The sequence below is a fragment of the Ambystoma mexicanum genome, chromosome 6q (assembly GCF_040938575.1).
Source record: "Ambystoma mexicanum isolate Mex_15411 chromosome 6q, UKY_AmexF1_1, whole genome shotgun sequence".
In the NCBI taxonomy this organism is placed as follows: domain Eukaryota; kingdom Metazoa; phylum Chordata; class Amphibia; order Caudata; family Ambystomatidae; genus Ambystoma; species Ambystoma mexicanum.
In genome coordinates, this window is record NC_090937.1 from 427,927,701 (window position 1) to 427,942,925 (window position 15,225).

Genomic DNA, 15,225 nt, shown 5'->3' on the forward strand with positions numbered 1-15,225 from the left:
AGTCCCTCTTCTTTTGAAGAGTTCGATTCCAGACTGGATTTGATGCCAGAGAGGGAATATAAGTGGGGCGAGTCTAGAACAGAACAGGAACATGTGTGTTTGTTAATGATGAAAAGCTCACTGAAAGTTATGCATCGATGGACTGGCAAGCCTACCCACGTTGTAAAGTCTTTCTTGAAAACACATGCTGAAGATAGCAGAAAAATGCTGAAGATAGCAGAAAAAAAACATTACAATTGTTAGTTAGAAGCACATATTTTCTGATCCAACTATTAAGTGCAAATTATGACTGCTTCAGGGCAAGCCACAAAGAAGCAATCAGCTCCATTTAGCTTACAAATGAAGTGGTTGCCTTTCAGATTCAGCCTAGGCATTTCAAGTTTGAATAACTGTGCATGGCCAGCTCAGCCTCCCTTCCTTGCAAGGTGCATATATTGAATGACATTCAATGGGGAGATCATAACAGCTCGTATTAGATAGATTAGAACCAAACAGAATTTCGGCCAGTGCAGTATAAGAGCACACCGCTTTATTATTGCTTCAAGACCATACCTCTATTTGTCCAACATGTTTTTTTTTGTCTTAATTTCATCAAAGACCATGTAGAGTGTTCCATTGGGTTCATGTCATCTCAGTAAGTCAGCCAAAATAATGTGTTTGCTTAATTCATCTTAAGGTTAATTGGGTCGAACGTTTCATTTCATTTTTGTACTTAAAATAAAGTGCTATTTAGTTTCAGTATTTTTAGTTCTGTTCCAGATTATTTAAAAATGGCGCCCACTGTCTTTATTATACAGTCTCTTTATCATAGCTCCGCTGATTTTATTTTTTATGATTTACTATGTTATATTTTAATTTTATTTTTTTACCATTTAGGTTTCTAAACACGGTACCAGGATTCCAAGACAAATGCGTTGCCTCAGAGTTGAACTACCCGTGTTGCTACCTTGTTTGTTTTGGGTGTGTCTTTCTGTACAGTAAGTATTTTATTTATTAATTGTCTGATTAGTCATCTTTAGATATTTGTGCCTATCCATGAACTGTTCTTGGTCCACTACCTTGAAGTGTGGCAGGGTTTCTGTATGAAGGCATGTTTGTGCATAGCTTTCCATGAGCCATCTCACGAGGTGGGGGGATCTGGATCATGACATTTTTCCTATGCTACTATCCCCCAAAAAATTATGGAGCAAAATATTTGCAATTGTGTTCCCGCCCTCTTTTTATCGTCTTCTTTTTGCTCCCAAATCTTAGCAATTGCTCTTGTTTGCAATGAACAACTATCGCCGTCAAGTATTGCCTTAACAGAACTTGCATCACTTTCCATAACTTCGAGTCCTTCTCATTCCGAAAAGATAACATGTTTTTCCTGCTTGTGCCTCACATAAAGAAGCTTTTGTAAATGTCTCCCTCTTTTCCCTGTCTGACTTCACACCAGATCAATGTGCTCACCAGTATCAGGCGTCAGTTGGATTTCTTTTGGGGAACAGGTTTAAATTATGGCCATTAGTATTGGACAGATTATCAAAACGTTGCCTTTGTGAAGAAAAATTGAATTTAGCACCAGTTTTCTGCTTAGATATTATGGATTGGAACAAACAGATTTAGTTCCAATCTGAATAATTTAAAAAAGAATACAAAAAAAAATCGCTATTCCCTATGCTTGCTGCATAACTTCAAAACAAATTTATTAAACACATGTTCTTGTTTTATTTTATTTTATGCAGTAGCCATATTGCATACAGTTTTAGATAATATCGAGTGTGCCGACTTTGTAACAAACTAGTAGCTCAATTCGATATTATCAAATTTGTTTCCCCAATTTTGAGAACCAATGTGAATTTAAATCTAGGCCCAGCTTTCGTTCTGAGTATTACTTTTACAGGTAATGTATGTCATAATGGCAGAAGAAGTTATGTCTGGCATAATTAAGCCAACATTGCGTTTCATTGTGAATCTGCATGGAGTTGCTTTGCAGAGAGTTCATGCCAACCGAACAATATAGTTTGTGTCCTAGACTCTCCTTCAATGTTCCTTATTTTGAATAACAATGAAGAATGAAAACAACACACCGAGGCAATTACCAGTTTTAATGCTGTTGTCAGCAAGTGGATAAGACATTTACTTATTCAGTTTGTTAGTCATAATCAAAGCGATGCCAGAGGGAAGTCTGAACTTTCCCGAGAGAGTATGTCATTTTTCATTCAGAAAAAATTCGAATATACCCCAGGGCCTCATACAATCCAACACATTTGTATCATTTTGCTGGATTCGGTAAAGGAATACGGGAGTGATGTTTAAAAGGTGTAGTCTATTACACACACACAGCATGCAGCATACACGTCTTTTACTCCATGCCTATCAGTTTCAGAAGATTAAAAGAGAAACAATTAATTCAGCAAAGTCTAAGGTCAATGAGGGATAGTCTTATATTAGGTTGATTTCGTATTCTTGGAATGGTTACACTGGACTTATTTTACTATTGTGGTTGTAAGCATTTTAAATTATTCCACTCAAAGTTCATGTTCTATGTACGCTTCTTTACATTATTTTTCAGTGCATGTTACTCAAGTATATGTACCTGTCTTTCAGTTTTGTGAAGTCTCAATATTGGCAGTAAGGAAAGGCCAACCAGGAAATACTGCTATTGAAATACCCTGTTATCAAGACGAATATTTCTAATGACATTTGAAAAATGTGATATGGTTTATATTATTATTTATTTGTAAATACATATAGACATTAATTTGTATGCAAAACACATGGACAGATTCAAAAGCTCACGATACATACTAGATTGCTGCAGCCTCAATATTGACTTGTTTCAAAGAATGTGATTAGCACCAACATCTTAGCCATATTGTAAGAAACGGGTTTGATTTTTGTCAATGGTTTGCTTGAGTATTTGAGGCGGGCAAAAAACATTTCCATGTCCCACATTAATTTGTGGGCAGGACAATGTGCACATTGCATATGGCACAACCTATGATTGATCAGTCACAATGAAAACAAGTAAACTTGCAACTTGATGGACAGGAGCGGGGTGATCTACCACTTTTCATAGACAACATAGGTTTGTCTGGAGAAATTGTCCCTGGTCCAGTCTTGGAACCTGTGCAAATATACATGAATACATGTCATATTTTTAAATGATTTTCCCTGAACGTGAATCACGGCATCTACAATTAGACCACAGTTTCATTTAAAAACCATACACCATGGACTGGATTCATGGAAGTGTTTTATAATGACACAATCCCATAGGAAAACGTTCCTTGAATCAGGCCCCATGTGTGTCCATTTTTCTACTTTTTCTTAAGCTGAACTGTCTTGCATACAGTGATACATTTTTTGGTGACGTAGATTGGGAGGACACAGGTCCTAACCTGTTTCTCTGGTGAGAGTCCCTCTGCTTCTGATGTTCCCTGACTACTTTAAGAACCTTTGCTGTGCCTTATCTGAATGCTACTCTGTGATTTGCCCTCTGAGAGACGCGTCGGGAGAGATAGGAAGGCAGACACTGAGCATTTGGAGAATAACTTACTGGCAAAGTTGTCACTGGAGTGTGGAAGGGAACAATCTGAGACAAGGGAGGACAGCCAATTGTTAAAGCATCATGACTAGCTTGTAAGGCTGAGAGCAGAGAGGGGAGTTGGGGTTACCACATGAGGCCATGTTACACCAAGCTAAAGGATTATTCCTTGTATAAAGCAAGGAGAGACAGAAGCAGTCTTCCACCTGAAAATGAAATTGCGGTGCAGGTTGTCCTCAGGTGCGGCTGCCAGTGAACATCTATGGTTGAGGTGTGAGTCAAGGCAATAAAGCAGCAAGCAAGATGCTCAGAAGGAGTTTCTAGTGTTTACTTAAATCACCAGCATTCTAAATAAATCCTTGAAGTGGCGGAGAGAGAGCTTGAAGCCCCTACCTATACTATGCTTTTTTTTCATTTACTGATTTTAGAAGTGTGAAGGAAATTGGACAAAAGGCAGAGAGAGTGAAATGTATACGAGAATTGTCAGAGGGTGATGGTTAAACTTGGAACGCACTTGAAAGCTGTCTCTTAGACTAAAAGACACAACTGTCTAATCACACCACTGTTGAGATCTTGAATGCTGGAAAAGTCCAGTCTCATGATGTCTGCATTAGCTCCTGCTTCATCAATCAATGGTTATATTGCAAGGAATAGTGATACTGCATTTCTTTACCAGATTGTAATACCTTTCAGGGCTCCTACACCCCTACCTTCTTTCCCACGCCCATTTAATCATCCTATTCTTTTTTCACAACATTGTACTCTGTAAGTAGAAAGCATATGATGATTGTAGTAGAAACACATGAGATGTTAAAAGCCACTTGATTCTAAAATATAAATTATGAGTTGTGATCTTAGAGGATACTTAGTATAGTGGGTAAATAGAAAGTACTTATATGTGTTATGTTAGGTTATGAAATGCCTCATTATGTTATGATGTGATATGTCACAATACTGTGCAAGCCACCACCGTAATGGTCTTAAAACACAGGAAACATGTCCTTATGTAGAACTATTATGAACCTGACTCGAGTATCAAGCTGACCTGGCTCTGTGGAAGACACAGAACAATGAAAAGTGTGTGCTTTCGGGGGTATGAGAGGTGAGAGGATGAATGGAACAAACAAATTAACACAGGTATATTACAGGGAACGTTTCACTGTGGGAAACATGGCAGTCACAGATAAGCAGGAGCTAACAGAAGATATGGTTATCCCGCATTAACCACTGGCCACGACTGCCACTGGGCAATGAGGAGCTATTACACAGCGTAACGGAAATCTAACTTGCAAATACGATGCAAAAGTATTGTCCATTATTTATTACCATTTTTGCTTTACATATCATTTAGATACGTCCTATTGTTTATTAATAGATTCACCCAAATGCACAGAGTCTTATTTACATAGGTGTGCTAGTTCTGCATCGGTTGGCCTTAGGAGTCAAACATTGCTCCTTGTAAATTTCAGCAAAAATCTAAGCTGTCCGTAACTCTAAGGTACTCTGGACACACTCTATAGACAAACAGGTAAACAGGATGCTTGTAAGGATGTCTGTCACAAATAAGTGAGTCCACTCTCCAGAATCATATGCTACCTAAGGTCTGTACCTGCCACTTTGTAAAATAAATGCAACAGAAATACATTTGGGCCCAGGCTGTAAGCAAATGACTGGTGGATGGGCTTTTCCATTAGAGGCCACTCACACTCTTCTCTTTTGTTCAAGTCAGTCAACAAATGTGTCTTTCAACCTGTCCGGGGCTTGATTTCTCTCACCCCACCTTGTGGTCTCCAGTCTCCCACCCCACCTTTTGGTGTTTTTTCTTCTACCCCAACTTGGGTCTTTGGTCTTTCTAACCACTTTGTTTGTTTTTTTCTCTCCTTTCCTACCCTAGAATCCCCAGATTAAGACCACTCCTTGGGATGTTGTTTCCTCTACCCTGCTTTGGTGTCTCGGGTCTCTCACCACACCTTGGGGTTTTGTCTCTTATTCCCCATCCTGGGGTCTTTGGATTCTAATCCAGCCATGGGGTGTTGTTTCTTCTACCATGCCTTGGTGTCTCTGGTCTCTCACCCTGCCTTGTGGCTTCTTCCCCACCTTGGGGTCTCGCTGGGCTGATCAGTTCCTCTCTCTATCCCATGGAGCTACTTCACACCTCTGTTCCTGCCTCAGTGCTCACCGGGAGACTTGGTAAGTTCCGTGCATCCTGGGTGCATCTTCGTCGGTCTCCTCCAGACATGAAGTACTGGATGGAACTTGCCCTCTTCTCCATCATGCCTACTGAGGGGTCCTGGGTTTGTCCTCTCTCCTCACTGGTTCTCTGCTTCTCCAGTAGAAATGTTCTTACGGGCTCAGCTGCGGCCTTCCTGTCAACACTTGGCGTACACTCCTTGTCATCTGGCCCTGACCCCCAGGAGGAGGGTACTGCCCTGCGTTAGTATCAATGGCTTTATTCTCTGTCTGGTCCGATACGGATTGCCTCTTTATCTTACCCTCTGAAAGGGGATAGGACTCTCCAGCCTGAACACTCCCAGTGAGACCCCTCTTGCAGAGGGCCAGAAACCACGCCAGTCAGTCCAATCATTACAGTTTACACCCATGTAGCCAACAAAAATACTGGGAATACTTTTCCCTATTCTCAAAATGTTGAGAATAAGGAACGCAAAATCAATGATATCCCTATCAGAGAATTTCCTATCCTGAGAGAGAGGTCACCCCTAGTGGGATCCCACCTTCACTGCCCCTCGGTTTTTACGCTTATTGGGATAATCTCCCTAGTGCCAAAGGTAGAGGCTCCCTCTTGGGGAATTAAGACAAATATCCTGTATTCGTCACAATTCTCAATAAACTAATCCAACCAACAAAATCACATATTTTCTTGCTAATTTATTGTTTGCCAGTGGATGAAAAATGCGCTTTACTGAACATTTTTTGTCTATGTTCTATAAAATGTGTAATAACAATTTGAACTGAAGCAAACTTTAATATGTAAATAGTAATCTGGAATAATGATAATTTAAAAAAAAAATAATACTTGTTATGCTTAATATTTTGTTACAAGAAACATGGTTAACAACCCCTATTGCCACAGTTGTTTATACTACAGTCCGGAAATTAGTGGTTGTGTCAGCGGAAGGCTGCCCTTCTGACGGCCTCCTGATTATGATCAAGAATAATATTTTTGGAAAAGATCAAAATCAATTCTAAATCGATCTATGGATTACTGGCGTTGAAATGTATATAAAAAGAGAGTAATTCTATACATCCGCTGTTCTTGGTGAATATATAATGGAATCCCTCTTTCTTCCATATGAATGCATATATGGCTTCTTCAACTGACTTATGTCAATACATTTTTGTCGACATGCAAGACATGGACATCATAATGGATGGTGACTTTAACACATATCCGTTGACCAGCATGACTAGAGTTTATGCAAAAAGCAACGAAAAACCAACTAAGAGGAATGCAAGGTGGCTTAATGGGGCACATGGGATGAATTTCTGGATATTTGCAACTTTGGAATTTCCAATGCTAATGTCGCTGGTGACATTCAAGGGACGTTCACATGGAAACATAATGATCTGTGTTTCTGCATTGATTTCTTAGCACTAACACCAAATCTTTTTGAGATATGATCCCATTTTAGTGTGGTCGATACTTCATTTAATGATCAAAATATGTTATTGGACATGCTAATTCATTTGTAAAGGTGAATGTCGCTAAGGAATGTGCTCATTTAGTAGTTGACAACAAGGGCTATTGCATTGCTAAGACAGATAGTGTTGCAAGACAATACCAAAATTCAACTTTAACAACAAAATTCCTGAACATCCCCCACCATAATTTATGCCACTTTTTACAGTTGCATTCCCCTCATCAGAATAACGTAAATGAAGTCATGAAGTCAAAGAGGAGACATTTTGACCAAGAAATATTGCTAAAAAAAGAAAACTCTAAGACAGAATCTCTGTATATTAAGGCAGACTGTTTGAGCAATTTGAAGCAGATGAAACAAACGTACAAAGTTCAGCTAACGTGGCTTAAGTATGTGTTTTTTTGGTTGTTGAGTGTTTTGTATTATGGGACAAACCGAATGGTATCTCGGCACAGCAGTTATAAAAATTAATCAATGAAGCATTGCCAAAACCGGGAACTTTGCAAAGTGGCCCGAGGCCGGAGTCCATCTACCCTAGTTAAACAAATACATTTTTAACTTTTTTCAGAACTGGGAGAAAGACTCTACTTTCCTAATCTCCAATGGGATGCTGTTACATAGTTTAGGTCCAAATACAAAGAATGTGTTATCTCCTCTAGACACACAGGAACAGGGAGGGATGGTCAAAATTATCTTATCCCATGATCTAATGGTCCGTGTTGGTTGGTGAAGGATTAATTTATCTGCCAAATATGAGGGGGCTAGATTATTCAAACATTTGAATATCATACACCCAATCTTAAACGTGATCCGGTCCTCCACGGCTAACCAGTGGATGAAGTGACGCAGCCCTGAAATAGGAGAGGACTTACTCCAAACACCAATCTGACAACCGCATTTTGCACCTTCTGCAGCCAATGAGGGTCAGTATGACCCTGGCGCTAAGGGGTTAACGGCGCCGTAAAAGGCTGCGGCGCCGTTAACCCCTTAGCGCCTAATTATGAGCTCCCTTTGCGGGACCCAACCTTAACGGCTGGTCTGGACCAGCCGTTAAAGTAGGGACCCGCAGAGACTCTCGAGGTAATTACGGTACTGCAATTTGCAGTACCGTAATTACCGCCTTCCCCAGTCCCATTGAGCCCTATGGGGCAAAATGGGAATGGGGAAGGGCCAATGTTCAATGGGGAATTACCGCCCCCCCAACCTTGGAATGGTGTGGTAATTCCCCATTGAACATCAGCGGACTCGTTACAATACCGGCAGCAACCATGGTGCTAATAGCGCCATGGGTTACCGCCAGTGTTGCAATGAGGGCCAATGTATTTATTTGGCTGTAGCTTGGCTAAAAGGCAGTTACAGTAATCCAATTGTGATTTTTCCCACGCTCACACCACTGCCACATGGTCCTTCTGAGGTGCAAAGGGGAGGGCATGCTGTAACTGCTCAAAGCTGTAAATGACAGCCTGTACATCAGCCCCAATTTGGCCTTTGCAGTTGATATCATTCTGTCATATGTAGCCAATGTTTTTAATCCTGGTGCGATACTTCAGTTTCGATCCCAAGAGAAAGGGAAGAAAGGGAGGAGGGGGACATCGAACATCACTTAGCAGATGTTTTTGTCCAGACAGAATGACGTCTGTTTTGTTTGGATTAAGTTGAAGCCAGTTGGTGGATATCCATCTGCTAACTTCCTCCCGGCATTTTAAAAAAAGAAAACATTTAAACAAAAGATGGGACTGTTACATATTAGAACATAAGAAGGGAAAGTTGTGAGTTCCATTGAAAACAATTATTTTGTCATGTTTTTCCTTCCACTGGGGGCTACACTAGTCCCCACATTAAAAGGTCATACCAAACTCATGCAGCTGTAAAACAATGGCCAGTGAAGCTCTGAGCCATGGGGAATACTTAATTACTGACCTCATTGGCTCAATTATTCCATGAAGTCTCTCCCAAAAGAAATATCTGGTCCCATATCTTTCACCAGTGCAAGTGCAATTTTCACAACATAAGTACGCCATTACCACCAGTCAAAACCAGAAAATGCCCTTGTGCAAAAAAAACATCTTTCAAGTAATTGTTGGATGAGGGCAGTGTTTGCCCTAGTGCTGAGTTAGCAACAGGGCAAACAACGAAGCATGTTTGCTGCATATAATTGCCCTATTACAAAGATTTCCCGATTGCTAAAATTTGGCAAAATTGCACTTGCACTGGTGCAACATTTCTGCAATTCGGGCCCTGTTTTTACCTTCATTGCATTCTCCCAGGTTTCGCAGATTAAATTTGCTTTTGACTTTATGGAGCTAATTTCTATTGTCAGTCACCATATCTAATTACGTTGACGTCGTTTCATTAGTACTTCATGGATAGCAGTTCAATGTTTACCCCATTCTATGGGATTTAGTCTCTCCTTGTAGCCCGGTGACACGGTCTACGAGCGGCTAAGGATGTATCCACTGTCTTATATTTTGGTTTCACTTGATTCGGAAGCTCGTTTTCAACATCAACGGGCATGACGTGAAAATCTAGCTAGAACTAGTGTTAAAACAGCACACCAAATGAGATATTGAATATATGAATGAGCGCGCATACACAGTGTCTAGACAGTGAATCAATTAGCTCGTTTGAGCCAGGAGAGGTTGCACATTTATTTTGAGTTTGCTGGAAATTGATAGATAGTGCACGAAAAATGCATATATGGTGTGTGAGTGAGGTGATTTCATAGTAAGGCATGGTGAGGGCCTTCTTAAAAAAAGGTAACACCATGTTGTGAAAGTGTGCCGATCTTAAAACATGTCACATGTGAACTCCAGGGACTTCATGACTGCAATGCAGAATTTATGTGAACAAGGGGTACACTCTTCCAAAGAAGGTGTACCTGTACTGATGAGAAGGGGTCCCAGTGAAAGGGGACATGCATACATTCTGAGTAAAGATGAATATGCGTTATTTAAAATAACAAGAGACTCTTGCAGAATGGTGTTTATGCTTTAAGGAACCAAACACAGATTAGGCAAGAGACATCTGATGACATGTTAAATGGGCTTTTCATAAACTCACGTTCTTCAAGTATCTTATTTAGGCACAAATACACACAAGAGGCGTGACACCCACTGGCCCGTTATCTGAGCACACATCTTTCACACACATAGAAAAATCCACATGATCTGTGCTAGCATTCACTTTGAACACATCAGCAATCTATCTGACAGCCATAGTTTTCCACAGGACCAGACCCATGGCAAGACACCGTGTTGGTCTGTGCAATCAGCTTTGAGGCATGGGCAATGATTCTGACTGTGCTTACTGTGTGGGATCTGGGTGGACAGGGCACATCTGTACTGCACAAGAAGCACATAACTCAGTAGAGCAGACTCCGCCTATCCGGATCAATACATTCAGAAACAGTGATTGTTTCAATATAACCCAAATTAGAAGCCAATCCCTGACACACACGCCTGCATAATTCCATGGGTGGTCTGCTGGTGTCCTATTAATAAAGTCTGTAAAAAAAGGTATTTTCTTAATGAATCTTCAAATCTAGAAAGGGTCCCTTCTGAAAAGAGCAAGGTAGGGTATTCAGCAGCCTGATGCATTGAACTGGGAATGTTGGTTATCCTTAATATATGATGGTTTTATGAGGTCTGTGTTTTAGGGACTGAGCCTGCGCACCACTATCTTTACCTTGTGACTCAGATCACCAGGTAACCTTTGAGCACCAATAGAGAGAATGGCGTTGCTTTTTATCATTACATTTGAATCCCCAGGTTCTCAATGAGTATGTATGATTCAATGTTAAAACATGTTAATCCTAGGACGAGTGTTGTGAAAGATGAGATTAGTTATTGAATTGTGCAATCCTTTTATCACAGATATATCGGTTACGTTTAGAGATCTGTGGTCAATTGTAAACAAGCTGTTGCTCACACTGGTGATATGTGTCTATCTTCCCTTTGTCATAGGGGTATTTTTAAATAACTGAGTAAAATAGTTTACCAGACTCTCCAACTTGGAATGATGCATTTCTGTCAGAAAATAGTTCATATGTGTATTTTATTCTTTTAATATATGTTTTGCTTAGTAAGACAAGTATTACATTCTTATTATGATTGCAAAATATATTCAAAGCGATCATTAGACATAAACATAGTGATGTATTAAACATAACCAGTTTACAACATGATTTCCTTATTTAAAAGCTCTTTTTCCAAATAAACACACGTGACAATCCTTCAGATGGCATCATTTCTCCCCATGGGAGAACCCCTCTCCATGAGGCTGCTAACCACTAGTCCCCCAGGGGTGGTCATATGTGGAAGGACCTCATGGAGAGGGGCTCCTCTCTTGGGGATAAGGATGCAACTGGGAAGCACAGCCCATTTAACTCAAACCTGGTAGCTGATGATAGGACCTGAACCTTATAGGTTGAAACTCATGTCTAAAACCATGGGTTGTTGTGAAACATTTAACCACCCTAATGGTTTAGGTACTGAGACAAAGTAGCTCTCGACAATGCTACAAGTGAGCGGGAAAAACACCAGAACAGCTGTATTCAATGGAATAGAGATTATGCCATGGTGGCCCCTACTATGTCAGGGCTTCAGAAACAAAGGAAGGAGGAAGAGTATGAGGAAGAGTACCAGGAAGAGTATCGAGGAGCGAAGTGGAGAGAGAAGACGAGACAGACAGATCAGTCAAGCTGGAGAAAGAAATCAAGAACTGGAGAGAGATCAAAGCTGAAGGAACACTCTAAGGTAGGCTTGAGAAGCGTGAATAAGAGACATATAGGAAGTTGTTCAAGGGAACGCACAAGGAGGTTTCGTAGGCCGACAGGGTGTTGGCCATTGAGAAAGCAGAAACAAAGAAGGGAATAGGCATCCCGCATGGACGCTGAATGCCAGATGCTGTACAACTGAAAGCTGGTGACTGGTGGGTGAGAGGCAAGCCAAACAAGAGAAGGAGTGGCCGAACACCCCGGTTAACCAGAAGTACATTGTTTGTTAGATGCAGGGAAAGCATCATACTAGTCGGCTAAATGTCGACCCTATGGAAGGAAGGAGGTTGTGTCATGGTGGGGTGACCTGATGTGCGTGGACCTGGTAGTCCCACAACGGCACCAAAGCCACTAACCTTACCATTCGCCAAGCTACCCACACAAACCTGAACAGTATCCAGAGAGGTGGTGGCTGGATGATTAATGTAAGAAGGATTTTATAGCCCTGGTCTGCATCCTGATAGCCAGTGGAAACCCCACAGAGAGTAGGGAAAGGCGATTGACACAAAACCCAGCCCAAACAAGTGAAGACTCCCGATACAAAAAAGTACATGGCAACAGGAATTGCTAAAGTCTGGGAGAGGGCCAAAAAACCCTAAGGGAGCCTGAGAGTACATGTGTGATACCAGGAGGATGTAAAGAACTGTTAGTAGAACACGTACAAAGATTAAGAACAGTAAAAAGCTAACCCTTACTTTGGCAGTTGTGATTAAGGTTTGTCATTACTGCGCTGGAAACCAGGTACCCCTTGAACCATATTCAAGGAGTTACCTTCTCAAACACAATCCGAAGAAACCGAAACCTGTCAATGGGTATTCAGGACAATCATTGACGATAGCAGAATCCTCAGGAGAGAAATCATTGATAGCGAAAGAGAGATCCTCCAGATCACACCCCAGAATCATGCAGGGCTGCTTCACCAATCCAAAGCCCAATCCTCTTTTGTCATCGTATTCTATACATTGCTTGTTGGTCAATACCAGATTCTGGCAAGAGTCCCATCTTTTCAGCTTGCCTTCCGCAAGATAAGAAGAAAAAAACATATTTTTGTCATCTTCTTCACGCAGGAAAAGACAGGAAAATAGAAAGCTCTAAGAGACTGTAAACCAAAAAGAAACAGAGAAAACCGTGAACCATTTTGTGATATAGTTCCCAGGCCAGCTTCACGGAGGTGTAGTGGTGGAGAGTCAGGAGGGGCACCAGGGAACAGCTTAATCATCCCAGTGGGGCGAATCAAGAATTGTACAAAACAACAGAGATTGTGAAAACTCCAATAAGGAAGCTACAAACCTTATGAAGAACTGTGAAAGCCATTGGAGAATCAGTTAGGAGAAGTGAGTAATGTTCCTAGAGCCACAAGAACTTTATGTGATTGTTTGATTTTCTGTCTGGTTTCGGAAAACCCAGAACTTTTATGGAACTTTTGCTTTGAACAACCTGGTAGGTGTTTGGATGCTTCCATCCAAGAGAACAAAGCCATTCGCTTGGATTACAAACATTAGTTGGACGTTATGATGTTTTGTTGTAGTGATAGCGATAGAGTAGGAGCCTTTGTGACGGTGACTTTTTGTTTTGATGTACACAGACTTCCGGGCAAGCACCAGAGTTTCTGTATTTCAGGTAGGGAAATCCCCTTACAGTTAATGATAGATATATTTGGTTTATCATTTAATAAAGGCCTATAGCAACCACTATGGCACCTCTTGATCACCCTTTCCACTCCTTGTCACCACAGACTGCCCACAAAGATAAATGTTTATTTCTCTAACCAAGCAGCTGCCAGCAATGGCTAAATTGGCTCTAGCAAACATAAACCTCACCCACATATAAAGAGATGGAGCTATAGAGTGATAGCATGAGTCACAGAGAGACAGAACGAGAGCACTGAGATAGAATGATAGAGAGTGAGCTCTAAGTCAGTATATGATAAGTTTGTTTATTGCTAAAGGTCCACGCAGGGCATCCATAGTACAGTGCTAGAATGTAACCATTGAGAAATACTTCATCTCAAAAGTGCATTGTGGAAGTAAATTAAGCATTTCGTTCACAAGGTTTATGGATCTTGATGTAAACTATAAAGTTGTTCTGCTGACGAGCAGGCACAAAAAGCAACTATATGTACAGAATTAGGGCTACTCTGTAGCCACAGTGGTCTGCCCCGGGGGGGGGGGGGGTGACGTACCAGTGGGGGGCAAGGTCTATAATCTCAACAAAACAGAGGTACTGGTATGTTTAGGGGTTAGCCAGTGTGAAGTGTAAATGAATTAGAAATATTGCACCTGGTCTCAACCCACATAACCTTAATGGTTATCAATTTGCATGCAAAAATACATATTAGAACACTCCTAGAGAATTAAACAGATATTTACAGAGATTGATGTAAACAAAGAAAGAAATATTTAATATCATAAAAAATTAAGTACATATAGTAAAAACCAACGTGGAAAAACATGTGTAATCAAGAAAACGAACATTCATTTCCCATTTATCAATTGGGTATGAGAGCTTTGAAACAATCTAAGAAAATCTAAGAAAATTGAAATTGGTACATCAAGGAAAGAACATAAATGAAAAGCAATTACAATATTGACAAAAAGCCAGTTATGTATCACTGGAATACTGGTTGAATCACAGAAAAACACAGAAGTACAAAGTAATGAGTACAATTAAACCTCTATGCAGTGTAATAGAACATATTAAGAAATTGAGAGTGGTATTCATTAGTAATTAGAATCAATTCCCAAAGTTAAAGATATTATGTGACGGGATAGGGTCTGCCTACGCTACAGGGGGAATAAAAAAAAAAACATATAGAATGCAGGTGTTTAATCTAGATGGCATGTTTCCATCAATGGATCATGTCACGTGAACAGGATGGTCCTGGTGGTCCACAAATGACGCTGTGAAGGACCTTGTTTTCCCCTCTGATAGAAGAAAGCGTTTCGGCGGAACAAAATTGATGAAGAAATGTTTATATCATGTAAACAGAATCTACTCCGCCTTCATCAGGGCAATAATTAGCAGGACCCTGTGTGACATCACTGAAGTGAGGATAACCTTTATACGTGCTTGCCTCTTTCTTCCATAGATGAACTCCATTAGCCGTTTGAATGCGTGTGTGCCTGGCGTTTACTGTAGGCTTGTCGGTCGCACCCTTGGAGGAATGTGGGTGTTGTCTGAGCTGTCCTATGGCAAAAAAGCAACTATGCATGTTCAGAGGAAATCTGCTCTCTGACCTGTAGATTAAATGTGGGTCTGATTGC

The 15,225-nt window shown here is 40.7% G+C and overlaps 1 protein-coding gene across 5 annotated transcripts in view; it reads left to right on the plus strand.

Moving 5' to 3' along the window:
* LINGO2 (leucine rich repeat and Ig domain containing 2) overlaps positions 1-15,225 on the plus strand; it is a 5,916,036-nt gene that overhangs the window by 214,252 nt on the left and 5,686,559 nt on the right. For all 5 annotated transcript variants that reach the window (XM_069630911.1, XM_069630909.1, XM_069630914.1 and 2 more), the window contains exon 2: positions 877-977. The gene's annotated coding sequence lies outside the window, so the exon portion shown is untranslated. The remainder of the gene's footprint in view (positions 1-876; positions 978-15,225) is intronic.